At 45.6% G+C, this 14,942-nt stretch overlaps 1 pseudogene; it reads right to left on the reverse strand.

The window, feature by feature from the left end:
* Window positions 1-938: 938 nt before the first annotated feature.
* Window positions 939-8,295, reverse strand: LOC145421597 (zinc finger protein 277-like; annotated as a pseudogene).
* Window positions 8,296-14,942: the final 6,647 nt, after the last annotated feature.

Consider the following 14,942-nt stretch of genomic DNA (forward strand, 5'->3'; position numbering starts at 1 on the left):
TTTGTCTCTTATGTATAATACATCTGTAGATACACTGTCACAGATACTTGTCTTTGAGTGAAGATTTAAGGTGATAGGAAATATAAATAACTGCAACTTGAATCTCTGACCCAGAGTTCAAGCTCACTGCTGTAATATATATATATATATATCATAATAATCTGACAATACATATAATATTGGCCATATTATATTTACATTACCACAGTGAGATGACTTCAGTCTCATGAACAACATCAGCTAATTGTTATTTACTAGCTAATCTTAAATGACTGTTCAGCACAGAAATGAAGCCCAACAATCATGTTTACAGTCCTTTGGTCTCAGATGAACAAAATATGTTCTCCTTCATTTCTGTCACACAAAGCTGTATGACACGTTTCTCGCGGTTAGTATCATGGTTGCTAGGCAACCTGAACAGCGCGACGAAGGCTAGACCGTCCCATTTCACAAGCCTCTCACTTCCGCACTTCTCGTACTTATAGTACGCGCCGTACGTAGTACGCGTGCGGTCGCTGGATTGGGACACAGCCTGGGCCTGCCAGAGTCAGAAATGAGGATAAAACAGGAAGTTTGACAGCAGTGAGTTCCTGCAGCGACCTCTCGTTTCTCTCCTCAGTGCTGCATGTTCGTGAACGTGAGCCCGGACGCGAAGGAAACTCTGCTGCAGTTCGGCTCCACCATACGGCAGGTGTCGCTCGGCAACGCGACGCAGAAAAACAACAGAAACGCCAAGTAGGACAGATGTTTCAGGCACGAGAAGTCCCTGGACTTTTTGAGGGGACAACAATAATAATAACAATGTGCAGTAAAACATACACTCATTCTTTTCATTTATTAGGTTCCTGTGTCGTGTTGTTTGTGTTGGCAGTGAGTTGGAGGGCGGGGTGGGGTGGGCTGCTTTTAACCAGGTAATAATAATAATAATAATAATAATAATAATAATGGATACTTTATTGATCCCCATGGGGAAATTACTTGTTTTTCTCTGCATTTGACCCATTCACTCAGTGAAGCAGTGGGCAGCCCACTAAGCAGGCGCCCGGGGAGCAGTGTGTAGGGACGGTACCTTGCTCAGGGGTACCTCAGGGTAGCCGTTAAGTGGATTCGAACCGCCGACCTTCCGATCATGGGGCGACCACTTTACCTACTGAGCTATCCCTGCCACTTTGTGCTACATTTGTGTATGAAAAGTGCTTTATAAATAAAGGTTGATTGATTGTGCGTAGTGCCGACGCGGGACAGTTTCCAATTGTGTAGTGCTGTTGTTCCTAGTGTGACTCTGCAATGACAATAAAGAGTCTCTCGTCTTCTCTTGACGATGAGCTGCTCGTCCACCACAGCACTGAATCCAGCTCAGTTACAAGTTACAAAAGAAAATCATTTTTACTCGAGTACTGAAATTCATACTCAAGAAAACGCATGTTTCAGCTTCATTGCACGAGGCAGAGCAATTACGTTTCAGCGGACATCATGGCGTCCGCGTGTCCTGCTGTGGAGAGGACTCTTCTTTTAAACCTTCTTATCTCTACTAAGTAGAGACGTACAGGAAATAGTTGAGAGGGAAAGGGCCGGACTCAAACCCGTGCGGCTGCGTTCCAGCCATGTGGGATGTGGTCACCATGAGCTGAGCTCAGCCGACGTCAGAGACGACTTTGAGTCAAACGTATGACACGTGTCCGTCTGTGGTCCTAGCTGCTGCCTCCTCGCTCCTTCAGCAGCTGCTTGAGGACTCTCAGGTTAGAGATGTCCTCCGCGATGACCGGGATCTCCTCGCCGCGATGCTCCTCGCCACCGTCGCCTTCCTCGCTGTCAGAGAGCGTGCACAGGAGAGCGTCGTTCTCGTACGTGGGGAAGTAATACCTGCGGAGCGAGACGAAGTTTAGTGCTCAGGCTCAAATTAGTCCCAACTTAAAAAAGGACGCCATTTTCATCAGCTGATAAAAATACTCCAAATGAAGTGTAAACATCTGTGGCGTTGACCACGTTCATCAGCAGCTGGACGCCAGCTTTAAAGCCCGCGCTCTCATTGGTCAATTCTGCAGGCGCTTCGTTAAACCTACTGCGGCTGGTCCCAGGCGGACATCTCTGGCAGTTTCATCACGTGACCTTCAGCCGCGATGTGACGCAGGGCGTCCGCCCGGCAGTCGAACATCCGCGTGCAGCCGTAGCAGCGGCTCTGATGGATCTGCCGCCGGATGAAGTTCACCAGTTTGACCTGCTGGTAGAACTTGAGGTCTGAGGGAGGACAGAACATTAGAAACACTCAGAAGGAAGAAATAGAAGGAAACTGCGCTCGAATGACCACGGAGATTTCACTCACCGAGCTCGGTCTTAAGGAGGTCGAAGCCGTGAGCCTCCTGCAAAACAATCACGAAACAGAAAGACGTCAGGGTGACGCAACGCCGCGACGCTGGTTACAGACTTCATAAATAACAAAACCAGAAAGCAGAGAGAAACTTTTCTGCCTCTCAGGTAAACTCGTCACTCGTGAGCAGAAACTTAGAGTCACGTTTGGGAAACTGGTTCTAACTTTAAACCATCAGAACGTTTAATCAACGACAAAATCTGACTGCAGTCGACGTCCAATCCTAGATTTGATTTATTGTTCACGAGTGTTAAGTCTAATTGTTGAATGTTGTCATTGTGTTTCTTAAATTTGTACGGTCTGAGTTCAACCTATAGGATCAAGACGTTCCTTTGTCTCTGACCTCTCCAGCCACTCTGTGCTGGGGGAGCTTTTATTGCAGATGCATCCTGACAGATCTGTTTCTTCTGTTGTAAGCTTCCTGCTTTTATGATCCTTTTGGTCAGCAGGAGGTCTCACACACACACACACACTTGTTAAAGTTTTGACAATCATGTATTTATTTGGAACCTTTTCAAAATAAAAGGCTCTTCAGCTTCGGTCCATCTGTGTGTGAGGGCACTTTTTGAGTAAAATCCATGTTTTGTGCTTACGATGGATTCATGCGTTTGCAGAGACCTCAGGAAGCAGATCGTTTCCTGTTAGTGTGCACTGTCTCCGTTCTCCCAGAATGCTTTGCAGAATCGTTTCAGGGATGAAAAGCAGAAAACGATATTTTCCTTCTCTGAAACTTCTACGTTCCCGTACCTTCATATGCGCGTAGATCTGCTCCAACGTCTCCGATTGGTGATCACAGAACAGACACACTGCAGAGACCGGATGAGCCTGCCAGTCCGACCAATCACTGCGGACGATACGGAGATGAAACGAGCTGAAGACTGAAAGCATTCACACAGGATCAGAGGAGGAGTAGGAAGTGGACTTGATTTAAACTTTTGTATCCAGGCTGACGCAATAAATGAGAATATTCTCAGGAGGGACAACCCAAGGTTCAGTATCTGGGATCGAGCCGGGGATCAAACCTCCAACCTTTCGCTGCACCTCCTGATCCACAGCTACCCCGAGCTCACAGCACCTGGTTCAGCACCTGGTTAGCGCTGGAGATCAAGCGTGCTCAGACTGGTGATGTCGTGTTGGTTTAAAATAAACGTTACACCCAGTAACTGCACCATCTGGTGGTAAAAAACTGGTATTACATGCAAGTGCAGCCCGGCCCGGTTTTTGCCTTTAACACGACACAGAGCAGTGTGTATGACATGCATCAGGACACTTTAGTTAATGCCGTCCTCACAGAGCTACATGAGGATACTTACTCATCCTCATCATCCGCCAGCTCACGGTCATCTTCGCTTTGCAGCTCCTCCCACGTTTTTCCCAGTTCCTGACAGGACAGGAGGGACGCTTTAAAATCGGAACAATACATTCAGGTCGTGCGTTTGCTTCTACAGAACTGCTTCGTTTATCCTGACGTGGAAGCGTGTGGCGAGTGTGTCGCTGGGCTTTACCAGGTAGTTGATGACGTAGAAGCGGTCGTACTCGTGGTTTTTGGCGCTGATGCGGCGGTGAGCTTTTTTCCTTCAGCGTGGTTTTATCTCGAAACGTTTTCTCGCAGTACAGACACTGCAGACTGAAGCGAGGGGAGCAAAATGAAAAGGCGCGCGAAACAAAACTTAACGCTGTGAATAAAAAGCAAACCTGTCCAGTTTGTCCTGCAGCGTGTCGAGGAACTCGCTGCAGTAGACGATGTTGTCCGGCAGTCCGATGCTGAAGGAATGCTCTCTGGCCATGTGGTTCAGCAGAGACCACCTGGAAACAGCACGTGGAGCCATTTTTAATAAACAACAGAAAACATCAGCTGACATCATCACTGTTAGCACTGCGCTGCAGTCCTTTGGGCTTCGTCCAGAAGTTCCCATTTGGACAAGACTTCAAGATCCATGCAGCGTGCCCATAGTGGCAGACAGAGGGAAGCAGCCTCCCTCGCCATGGGCCGCTGCATGTCCAAATGTGAGGAGACCCGGAGCGGACGCGGGTTATGTCTCTCGGCGTCCTCCCACAAGGAGCTGGAGGTGGTGGCTGTGCAGAGGGAGGCCGAGCATCTGCGAACCAACACAGTGACTGAAAATGGATGGATGGAAGCTTAACTGGAGGTAAAGACACAGATCCACACAAGAACTGTGGTAAACACCAGTGAGAAGCCAGTCACACCTTCATGCCATTCATGAACCAGCACACACCTGCACAGGTCTGAGACCTGACCCTTAGCAGGAGAGGAAGAAGGATGAGGAGCTGCACTGGTCTCAGATCAGCTTCTTGGTTCAGGCTCAGACATGTCACTGAATGATGTTTATGGAATTATGCATCAAAGCAGCTTTTTGGGGGTTGGATCATAAGAGATGACTACAGGAAGCAAAGAAGCTTTTAGTCACATGATTTCAGGAAGCTCTACCTTCTGTCTGCTTTAATCTAACACACGTGAGGTTTCCAGGACTGATGGGAATCCTGCGGCGCTTTACCTGTTTCCCGTGAACTCTTCGCTGCAGAACATGCAGAGACGATGGAAGCTGCTGTCGTCTCGCTCCTTCGGCTGCTGCTCCAGGACCTCCTCCTGTGGGAGCACAGAAGAAGAGCTCAGAGGAATTCTTCAGAAAACTACCTCAGAGTGCTCAGATATTTAAAGTGCAGAGGTTACAACGACACAAAGCGTGTCAAATCATCACTCAAATCTGCAATTTTTCTGATTTTGCCTGATTTTCAGACTTTGCCTCAAAATAAAGTTTAAAAGAAACGAAACTTTCAGCAGCACAAGATTCACTCAGGATGCTCCGAGTCTCACGTCTCCTCACCAGTCGTTTCTGCTGCAGCTTCTCTCGGAGGACTCTGTCTTCTGGAAGGACGTCACACAGCAGGAAGTAGTCCTCCTGCTCCTCTGTCAGGTCAGCGAGGAAGAAGAGTTTTTAATGAGTCATTAATCAGAGCTGGAGGAAGTGTACGTGGTTCACTTTGAAAGGTCAGGTCCTCTGTGGGTTTGAGTGAACTCACCGACTGGGCCCGTGGAGTTGGTTTTGATGACGCTGCAGAAATCTGTGAGCGGCTGCTCGAGGAATCTGCCCTTCCAGTACAGCAAGTACCTGATGGAGGAAACTCCTCAGTAAAACCGACTCACAGCCAGGTTTACCGGCGCACAGAAACACTTCGTCACGGTTCATAAAGGCAGCACACTAACAGGCGTGGACATGCTGGACTTGTTGTATATATGTATACTTGTAAGGTAAGGGTTTCCCCCCATCACCCCAAATAATTACAGGAAGTCTTTGGTGAAATGATCGAGTTCCAAATGCTAAAAACATCCAAACGTGTTCCCGAGAGTTAAACGAGTGAGCCGGAGCATGTGTGGCTCGTACTTTGGGACGTCTGCCATGAGTTTGACGTCGGCGATGACAAGCTTGTGCTCCATCAGCAGGTGTCTGAGGAGGACGTCTTTCTGCGGCGGTGGGACGGACTCAGAGCAGAACAGGCAGACCAGCGGCTCGGAGCCGGGACATTGAACACCGGGAGGGCTGGAGGTGTCAGCCGGCTGCTCAGGGAAACACAGCGGCTCCAGAATGCTGTCCTTACCTGAGAAAGCAGAAGAGAGACTACACTTTATATACCCCACACACACTCTACTCCAGCTCCACTGGAACGGTTCGCAGCCGAGTGTGAAGCAGCGGGAATGAGGATCAGCACCTCCAAATCTGAGGCCATGGTTCTCAGACGGAAAAGGGTGGAGTGCCCACTCCGGGTCGGGGATGAGTTCCTGCCCCAAGTGGAGGAGTTCAAGTATCTCGGGGTCTTGTTCGCGAGTGATGGGAGAAGGGAGCCGGAGATCGACAGACGGATTGGGGCTGCAGCTGCAGTAATGCAGACTAGGGCTGCCACGATTAGTCGACTAGTCACGATTATGTCGACTATTAAAATCGTCGACGACTAATTTAATAGTCGACGCATCGTTTGAAGCTTTGTAAGATCACAAAGGACGCAGGAATGAGTAGTAGGATTTAAGAGTGTAATAACGGACTGAAACAGAAGATGGCAGCACTGCATGTACAAGGATGCCAGCTGCCGTTAAACCCCGAAGAAGAAGCTGTGTCCCAGAATTCATAGCGCAGCTGTCAACAATGGCGGCAGCTAGGTAGTTTTAACTTTACTCTTACGTTTAACATATTTTCAGGCGAGAATGTAGCTGTGTAAACCTCAAATATCTGCTCAGTTTATCAAGACACCACATATTTTCAAAAGCGCTCCGACGTTTTCGGAGACGTCTGTTACCCACTAGCTCGTTAGCTAGGCGGGGGCAAGGCTAACTAGAGCCGTGAGAACACCGGACTCCCGGCAAATCATTTTCAAACCCACCGCCGTCTTTCGCTACTCAGGTTAAACATGATATATAAGTCACTTAGATAACTTAACAATGTTATTGTTTGGCTTTCTTTAGTATTTTATTTGTTCCTGAGTAAATCGGTTTGGCTGAGATTAAAGTTATAGTTTTTTGCACAGCTAAAACTGTCAAGCAGACAGCTGATTATCAGAAGTGTGAGACTCTGGAGAATATACTCCGGTGTCCTGTTATATTTTAGAAAGCAAGGAGTTTATTAAACTTCACCGAAACAATCTGCAAATTTCATTAAAAATTAATAAACTATCATCTTGTCTTTATTTTTAGTTAGCACAAACACTTCAAGCTGTAAGCTAATGATAGTTATATAAGACCAGATGCTGCCGGTGCAATAAGCAGTACGCTGTACGTCCAATGGATGATGATCTGATTAGTCGACTAATCGCAAAAATAATCGATGACTAGTCGACTATCAAAATAATCGTTTGTGGCAGCCCTAATGCAGACGCTGCACCGGTCCGTCGTGGTGAAGAGGGAGCTGAGTGTAAAAGCGAAGCTCTCAGTTTACCGGTCGATCTACGGCCCTACCCTCACCTATGGCCACGAGCTGTGGGTAGTGACCGAAAGAACGAGATCGCAGATACAAGCGGCAGAAATGAGCTTCCTCCGAAGGGTGGCTGGCCTCTCCCTTAGAGATCGGGTGAGAAGTTCGGCCATCCGGGAGGGGCTCAGAGTAGAGCAGCTGCTGCTCCACATGGAAAGGAGCCAGCTGAGGTGGTTCGGGCATCTGACAAGGATGCCCCCTGGGCGCCTCCTGGGTGAGGTGTTCCGGGCATGTCCTACCGGGAGGAGGCCCCGGGGCAGACCCAGGACACGCTGGAAAGACTATATCTCTCGGCTGGCCTGGGAACGCCTTGGTGTTCCCCCGGATAAGCTGGAGGAGGTGGCTGGGGAGAGGGAGGTCTGGGCCTCTTTGCTTAGGCTGCTGCCCCCGCGACCCGGCCTCGGATAAAGCGGACGAAGATGGATGGATGGATGGATGGACACTCTACTCCAGACCAGGTGAGTCAAAACCAAGCGGAAGCGAGAATGTACAGCCTGGCATGAAGAAGCATTTCCCTCTGATCTACAAAAATCTGTCTGTATACAATTATTTTCATCACCCGTGGGGACAAAACTATGATCTAAAAGTTAAAAAAAAATTAATGAATTAATTAAATAACTCATTAATCGAGCTCAGACTTTACACGCTGTTAAATCCTGAATAAACTTCGCAGCTGTCAGACTGAGGATACTGACTGAATATAGAGATTGCTGTATAATCAGAGTTAGCAGCCCAGCTATTTCCTAGCCTGCTAGCTTAGCCGGGCGGGTTCCCGCCTGCTTTTCTGATTTTTTTTAGCCTTTTTTCTGCTGATTGTGAATTCCCACAGACTCGGAGAGTCACCGACACCCAAAGCTTTGCACGCAGACCACCAGATATCAGCAATAAAGCCGCGGACACGTTTAAAAAGTCACACTTACCGTCACTCGGCTCGCTGGCGGCCATGTCTGGTGTCACGTGGTGCAAATAACACAAATCGAACCAATCGGAGGCCGTAAAATGCCAACGAAGCGCCTTCGCGGACCCCTGGTAAAATTAGAAAAGGTGCATTCAAGTGGTTAAAGGAAATATGAAAACTTACGTTTCGAAAGCTGAAGGTTAATTAATGTGAATGAAGTTGACTAACATGTAACATTGGACGTTGTTGCATATAGGTGCTGTGCTTTTTGGAAATCGAATTTCCCAGAGGAACCCACCCGAGGGATTAATAAAGTTCTATCTTATCTTATCTTATCTTATCTTATCTTATCTTATCTTATCTTATCTTATCTTATCTTATCTTATCTTATCTTTAGCAAAGAATATAAATCACATGAACACTCAGATCCTCCAGATATACCTGAGCGTGTTCTCTGAACATGAAAGTTTAGTGTTCATAAATCCCCATTTATTAACATTGCATTAGCATATGTTTCCTCTCCTCTATTACAAATTTTTAAATGAAACGTTATTTGTGAATGTGTACCATGTGTACAGGTGTAAGGTTCCTTAAAATAAAAGTCTGAAAATAACATTTGAGTTTCTGTACAGGGGGGGCACAAGAAGGCTGGATATGGTGCAAATTCTTAAATAAATGACCCAAGTTTTATACGTGAAGTCCGTTTTAAGGTGGAGTGGCTGCTGATGACACACAGCTCATCATCCAGCTTGGATTCGGGAATTCACTGGAAGCATGTTGTGGTCAAAGACCACTGGGGGGCACAAACAGCTCAGTGTTCATCCTGCAGTCTGACTCACTCTCAGGTTTGGTGCTGTTATTCTCAAAAAAACAAAAAAAACAAACTATAGATAAAAGCAATGACAGCAATACTGCATAAATTATAAACCTTTCTCCCTTTAAGCACAGAATGAAAATATGAAAACACACTGTCAGCTGTTTTTATTTTTAATATTGCAAATACATACATGATGTGATGTCATGCCATGGTGATAATCTCATATATGACATGTTATTATGACTCTGTAATCACCGAAAAGTGCTCAGAGTCAGTCTTTGTGACTGCAGTTTTTTAGTCCAGCATAAAAACCAAAGTATTTCACAAATACTTTGAACCAGTATATAAAAAAACATTTTGAGTTTTAAAAGTTCATGTTCACTGGCGCACACACTACCAGACACTCCTTCTCCATGCTTCATGGTGGGAACCATGCATGTAGAGACCATCGTTCACCTTTGTGGAACCAAAGATCTCAAATTTGGACTCATCACACCAAAGCACAGATGGTCTAATGTCCATTCCTTGTGTTTCTTGGCCCAAACTAATCTCTTCTGCTTGCTATTTGACCATAAAGGCCCGATTCACACAGTCTCCTCTGAACAGCTGATGTAGAGATGTGTCTGTTACTGGAGCTCTATGTGGCATTTATCTGGGCTCTGATCTGAGTAGCTGTTAACTTGTGATTTCTGAGGCTGGTGGATGAATGTATCCTCAGCAGTGTTGGGACTAACGCGTTATTAAGTAACGCGTTACAGTAACGTTATTATTGTGGTAACGAGCACGGTAACTAGTTATTATGCCAAAATCAGGAACGCGTTAGTCGTTACTGGGATTTAGATAGGGTCGTTACTCGTTACTTCGTGTGGTGGCTATCGCGGAGCTTCCACAGATTCAGTAACATTAGCAAGTGGTGGAGGCCAGCAGGTGGATGAAGGAAAAGGGGCGCAGAAGGAGCAGAGACCCGAGGCGGCCGCCGGTCCGAGTGTGAACTGAACTTCAGGTAAGAAGTTATGACCTGCAGTCTCTCTGGGTCAGATATGAACCAAGTTTAGGTGGAGTTTATTTTCGTTATTCTGACTTTTTCCGTACTGCGTGCTAGCTAGCATGACGGAGTTTCTATACAGCTGGGTGGTGCTATGATGTTACTGATGTTGAACTTTATTTTGTTCATAAGTTATTAGAGTTGCCAACCGTCCCGTCTGGTATTCGCGTTTCTTATTGAGCTGAAAAGGAACAGTTTGTCCCGTAATTCAGCTACAATGAAAAAGGCACAAAGCTGGAGTTATTCTGTCTTTACGCTGCACAGCTGCCTCTTCTTTCATTCTCCCCCCTCCCTCTCCCGTTTCTACTTCAATCATGAAACTGATCAATGATCAGCTGATCGGCTCTCTTGTTTGTTTATCGCCCACTTTGCGCCGAAAGAGGAAACCAGCGGATGTCGCGCTAAACAACAGCAGCACGTTTAAGCTTGATCAGCTGTTGTTAGAATTTATTTAACATTAATTTCTAGTATCAGCTGATGTTTGCTGGAGCCACAGCTGTAAAGCTGCTGGTCATGATATGGTTTGGTTATCTGGTGAGAGGGAAACATGAAGATGAAACCAGGAGATGTCCTTACTGAATCATCAGAGCTGTGATGGAGAAACAGGTTTACCTTTTAGGTGACATGAATGAGTTGAAGGGAAGTTATGAACTGTTTCTGAGAGACAAATAACACCAGGGTCCTTTTTTTAGGTAGCTGACAGCTGGTAACTGTGCAGGGGCGGGTCTAGCAAAGTGTTGCCAGGGGGCCAGGTAGGACATTAACAGGGAAAGGGGGGCACAAAGAAATACTTTTCTTTCTTATTCTCATTTTACTACATGCATTACTGACTATATTAATTTCTGTGTGGATAACACCGTACCTACCAGGACTGTACAGTGTTTCTCCAACAACAAACCTTGGATTACCCCAGAAATTAAAGCTGTCCTCAAGCAGAAGAGGAGGGCCTTCAAATCCAAAGACAAAGAGGAGTTGTAAAGGGTGCAGAGAGAGTTGAGGAGACTGATAAGGAATGGGAAGGATAGCTACAGGCAAAATATGGAGAACCAGCTTCAGCAAAACAACGTTGGTGAAGTCTGGAGAGGCCTCAGAACCATCTCAGGCCACAAACAGCAGAACTCTCTGCCTGGGAGGGACGTGAGGTGGGCAAATGAACTGAATCATTTCTTCAACAGATTTGACTCAGCCATGAGGCAGTCTCCAACATCGGCTGCAGACTCACCCACCCCCACTGCTGCTGTTCCACCTCAGACCCTTCACACCTCCTCTATTCACCCTGCTCACTCCTCCCCACCCCCAACAACAGCATCCAATACACACTCAACACAAGGCTCCAGCCTGTCTCTCTCAACCACCCAGGTTAGGAGGGAACTGAGGAGGATTAATGGCAAGAAGGCAGCGGGCCCAGATGGCATCAGCTCGAGGGTCGTCAGGTCCTGCGCGGACCAACTGTGTGGGGTGATGGAGCACCTCTTCAACCTGAGCCTGAGGTTGGGAAGAGTCCCACAGCTCTGGAAAACCTGTGTTGTACCAGTGCCAAAGACTTCACGCCCCAAGGACCTCAACAGCTACAGGCCGGTGGCTCTGACATCCCACCTGATGAAGACCCTGGAGCGGTTGGTCCTGGCTCAGCTTCGGCGCCTAACAAGCTCATCACTGGACCCACTTCAGTTTGCCTACCAGCCTGGCATTGGAGCGGATGATGCCGTCATTCACCTCCTACATCGTTCCCTCGCTCACCTGGAGACCGCTGGAAGCACTGTGAGAATCATGTTCTTTGATTTCTCCAGTGCCTTCAACACTATTCTTCCCTCGGTTCTGAAGGACAAGCTGGAGAACTCTGGAGTGGACCATCACCTCACTACCTGGATCCTGGACTACCTCACCGACCGACCACAGTATGTGAGGACTCAGGGCTGTGTGTCGGACAGGGTCGTCTGCAGTACGGGGGTCCACAGGGAACGGTTCTGGCTCCGTTCCTCTTCACCATCTACACTGCAGACTTCTCCCACAACTCCACCCAGTGCTTCCTGCAGAAGTTCTCTGATGACTCTGCAATAGTCGGCCTCATCACTGATGGGGACGACAAGGAGTACAGAGGACTGACCCAAGACTTTGTGGACTGGTGCCAGCTGAACTACCTCCAGATCAACGCCAGTAAACCCAAGGAGCTGGTGGTAGACTTCCGCAGGCACAAGCATTCTCCACTGCAACCACTGAACATCCAAGGTATGGACAAATTCAAATTCAAATTTTATTTGTTACGTACACAGTCATACACAGTACGATATGTAGTGAAATGCTTGGACAACTGCTCGTGACCTAAAGGAAACAAAAAAGGAAAAGGCTATGAATAAGATAGGAAATAAATATGAAAAATTAAAAAGGGTAAATTTTACTAGGAAGGAATAAAATATAAATTAAGGTTAAAAATGAAATAACTGTACAACACAAATTAGAATGAAGGGTAGATTTAACTGGGAAAGAATGAGATAAAATATATAAATTAAAGTTGAAAATAAAATAACTGTACAACAAAATACACAATATAGAACTATATAAGAATGTATAAAGAAATATAAATAAATATATCCACAATAACAGCAGCTGTACAAGTATTAACTGGAAATGAAGAATATAATGACCAGTGTTGTGCAATCCACATTTGTAAGTGTCTTGTGCAGTGCAAATATGCTTAAAGTGATTTAAGTGATGAAGTGAAAACAATGTCCAGAATGTCCAGTGTGTGTGTAAGAACCAGGACTCTGTATTCCTCGTCCACGCGTAAACGCAAAAAAGGAGTTTTAAAAAATCTCCGTTTTCGGTGATTCGAGACGCCGTTTACATGTGGACGAAACAGCTGCGTTTCCAAAAATCCCCGTGTAGGTGTGGACGCAGCGTAAAAGAGTTAGTAGTTTATTTCCTTACTACCTGTAATTTATTGCATATTACTTGTATTTGCTTAATTTTTTACTAAATGTTTGAGGTGTGAAATAAACCGCAATGGAGCAAAATATGGGCGTGTGTGGTTGGAGGATTTGTGCGCGCATGCGGGGAGGGGGGTCGCGAACATTTTTCTTGTAAACAAAGGGGGGCCCAGCAAGGCTGGACTGGGACAAAAAATCGGCCCGGGCATATGAACTAGAGACCGGCCCACCAGGATAAAGATTGAAAATGTGACGTCATTCAGGGGTAAAACCGCAAAGGATTCTGGGAACTTGTGGCAAGAGGTACTAGCGCACGCAGGCTTTCAATTGAACTCAGTTACACAGCGATAAAAAGAAACCCAAAAAATGTCAAGAAGCTGTTGTATTATTAACTGCAATAGCCGGTCGCATGACAGCCACGGGAAGCCGACGGGTAAAGAGATCGTTGTTTTTTTATCGGATTACGTCGTTGAAGAGAAATTTTTTAAGCCATGTTTCCGAAGTAAGAGCCGACGGATGGTCTGGATATACCAAATATAACGTCCCAGAACACTCCAGCTCACAGGTTAGTCTGCTCCAAGCATTCCCACAAAGGTCAGAGTTTTTTAGTTGTTAATGCGTCATTTTTCTTAACATAATTGGTGATATATGTTACCAGCAAGTCTGGCGCTGAACAGAAATGGTCGCGCTATGCTCCTTTGTTTATTGTGCATAAATAGTGAATTGTCCTGACACAATATTGCGTTTCGCTTCTGTTATTACCATGGTACACTGACAAAAACATATACTTTTATTCACAGGATAAAACAGTTGTTTTGTATCACTAATTGTCCAGTGCGATTACAACATACAATATTATTGTCACTGCTACATTTCTGTGATGCTACCAGAAATTATTTTCACTACTAATTAATTACCGCTGAGCTCAAAGGTCCTATTAATAAACGGTTAACGAATGTGTGTTTATGACGACGATTTGTGAGACTGGTAAACTTATGATGTGTACGATGGTCTTGCGTTCTACACGTGCATTTCAAGGTCCTGTACCCATCCGTCGGTAAACTGTACCTGGGCTTGTTGCAGTGACCTGAAGTTACTAAACTTCATGAGTGTATGCACTCACTCCAAGAACCGTGTAATTATAAATATGAGCGTGGTGAAAGTTGGGCAGCACGCTAACGTCTTTTGTCCCGTGTGCCCGTAAGGGTCTGACCCAGGGTTGCCAACTCCCTGAAAAATAAATAAGGGACACCTCGTGGCCAGGGCCGGGCAACCCAGTTCACCCTTCCCAGTGTGGTGAATTTTGTAGCTCTTTTTTTTGTGTGTGAAATTATTTTTTAACCATTTGACTTGAATTTGATTTAAGCAGATGCATATTCTTTGTGATATGACCATATGGGAAACAAATGATCATTTAGCCATTTATTTTTAGCTCAAAATGAAAACATTAACACAGTAAAACAGGTCTCTTTCTTAAACAGAAGCCTGTCATGCTTAACTTTTGAGAATATAAGTAAATCTTTCTTTAAAAGAACTGTCCTGCTTAACTTAAAATTATATAAATTAATAGAAAACAATAGAACGAAAAATATTCTTGTAACAGTGCACATATGCATTTAGTACAAATGGCTTCAGTTGAGGTATTATTTCAGCTTTTCTAATGCTAATCAGCTGCTCCTGTTTGTAAACCCACTTGTTCCCATGATTACGCATCATAACTCATCATCATTATTAAAATATGTATTACTTTTATGTATTAGTCATCTATTCGTTGTAATCATCTATCCTTGCAGTTGTTTATTACACAAAATAAATGATATTATCACACTTCTGGCCACATAGCGCTGATCAATCAACCTTTATTTATAAAGCACTTTTCATACACAAATGTAGCACAAAGTGCTT

This window comes from Astatotilapia calliptera, chromosome 17 (genome assembly GCF_964374335.1).
Source record: "Astatotilapia calliptera chromosome 17, fAstCal68.1, whole genome shotgun sequence".
Taxonomy (NCBI): domain Eukaryota; kingdom Metazoa; phylum Chordata; class Actinopteri; order Cichliformes; family Cichlidae; genus Astatotilapia; species Astatotilapia calliptera.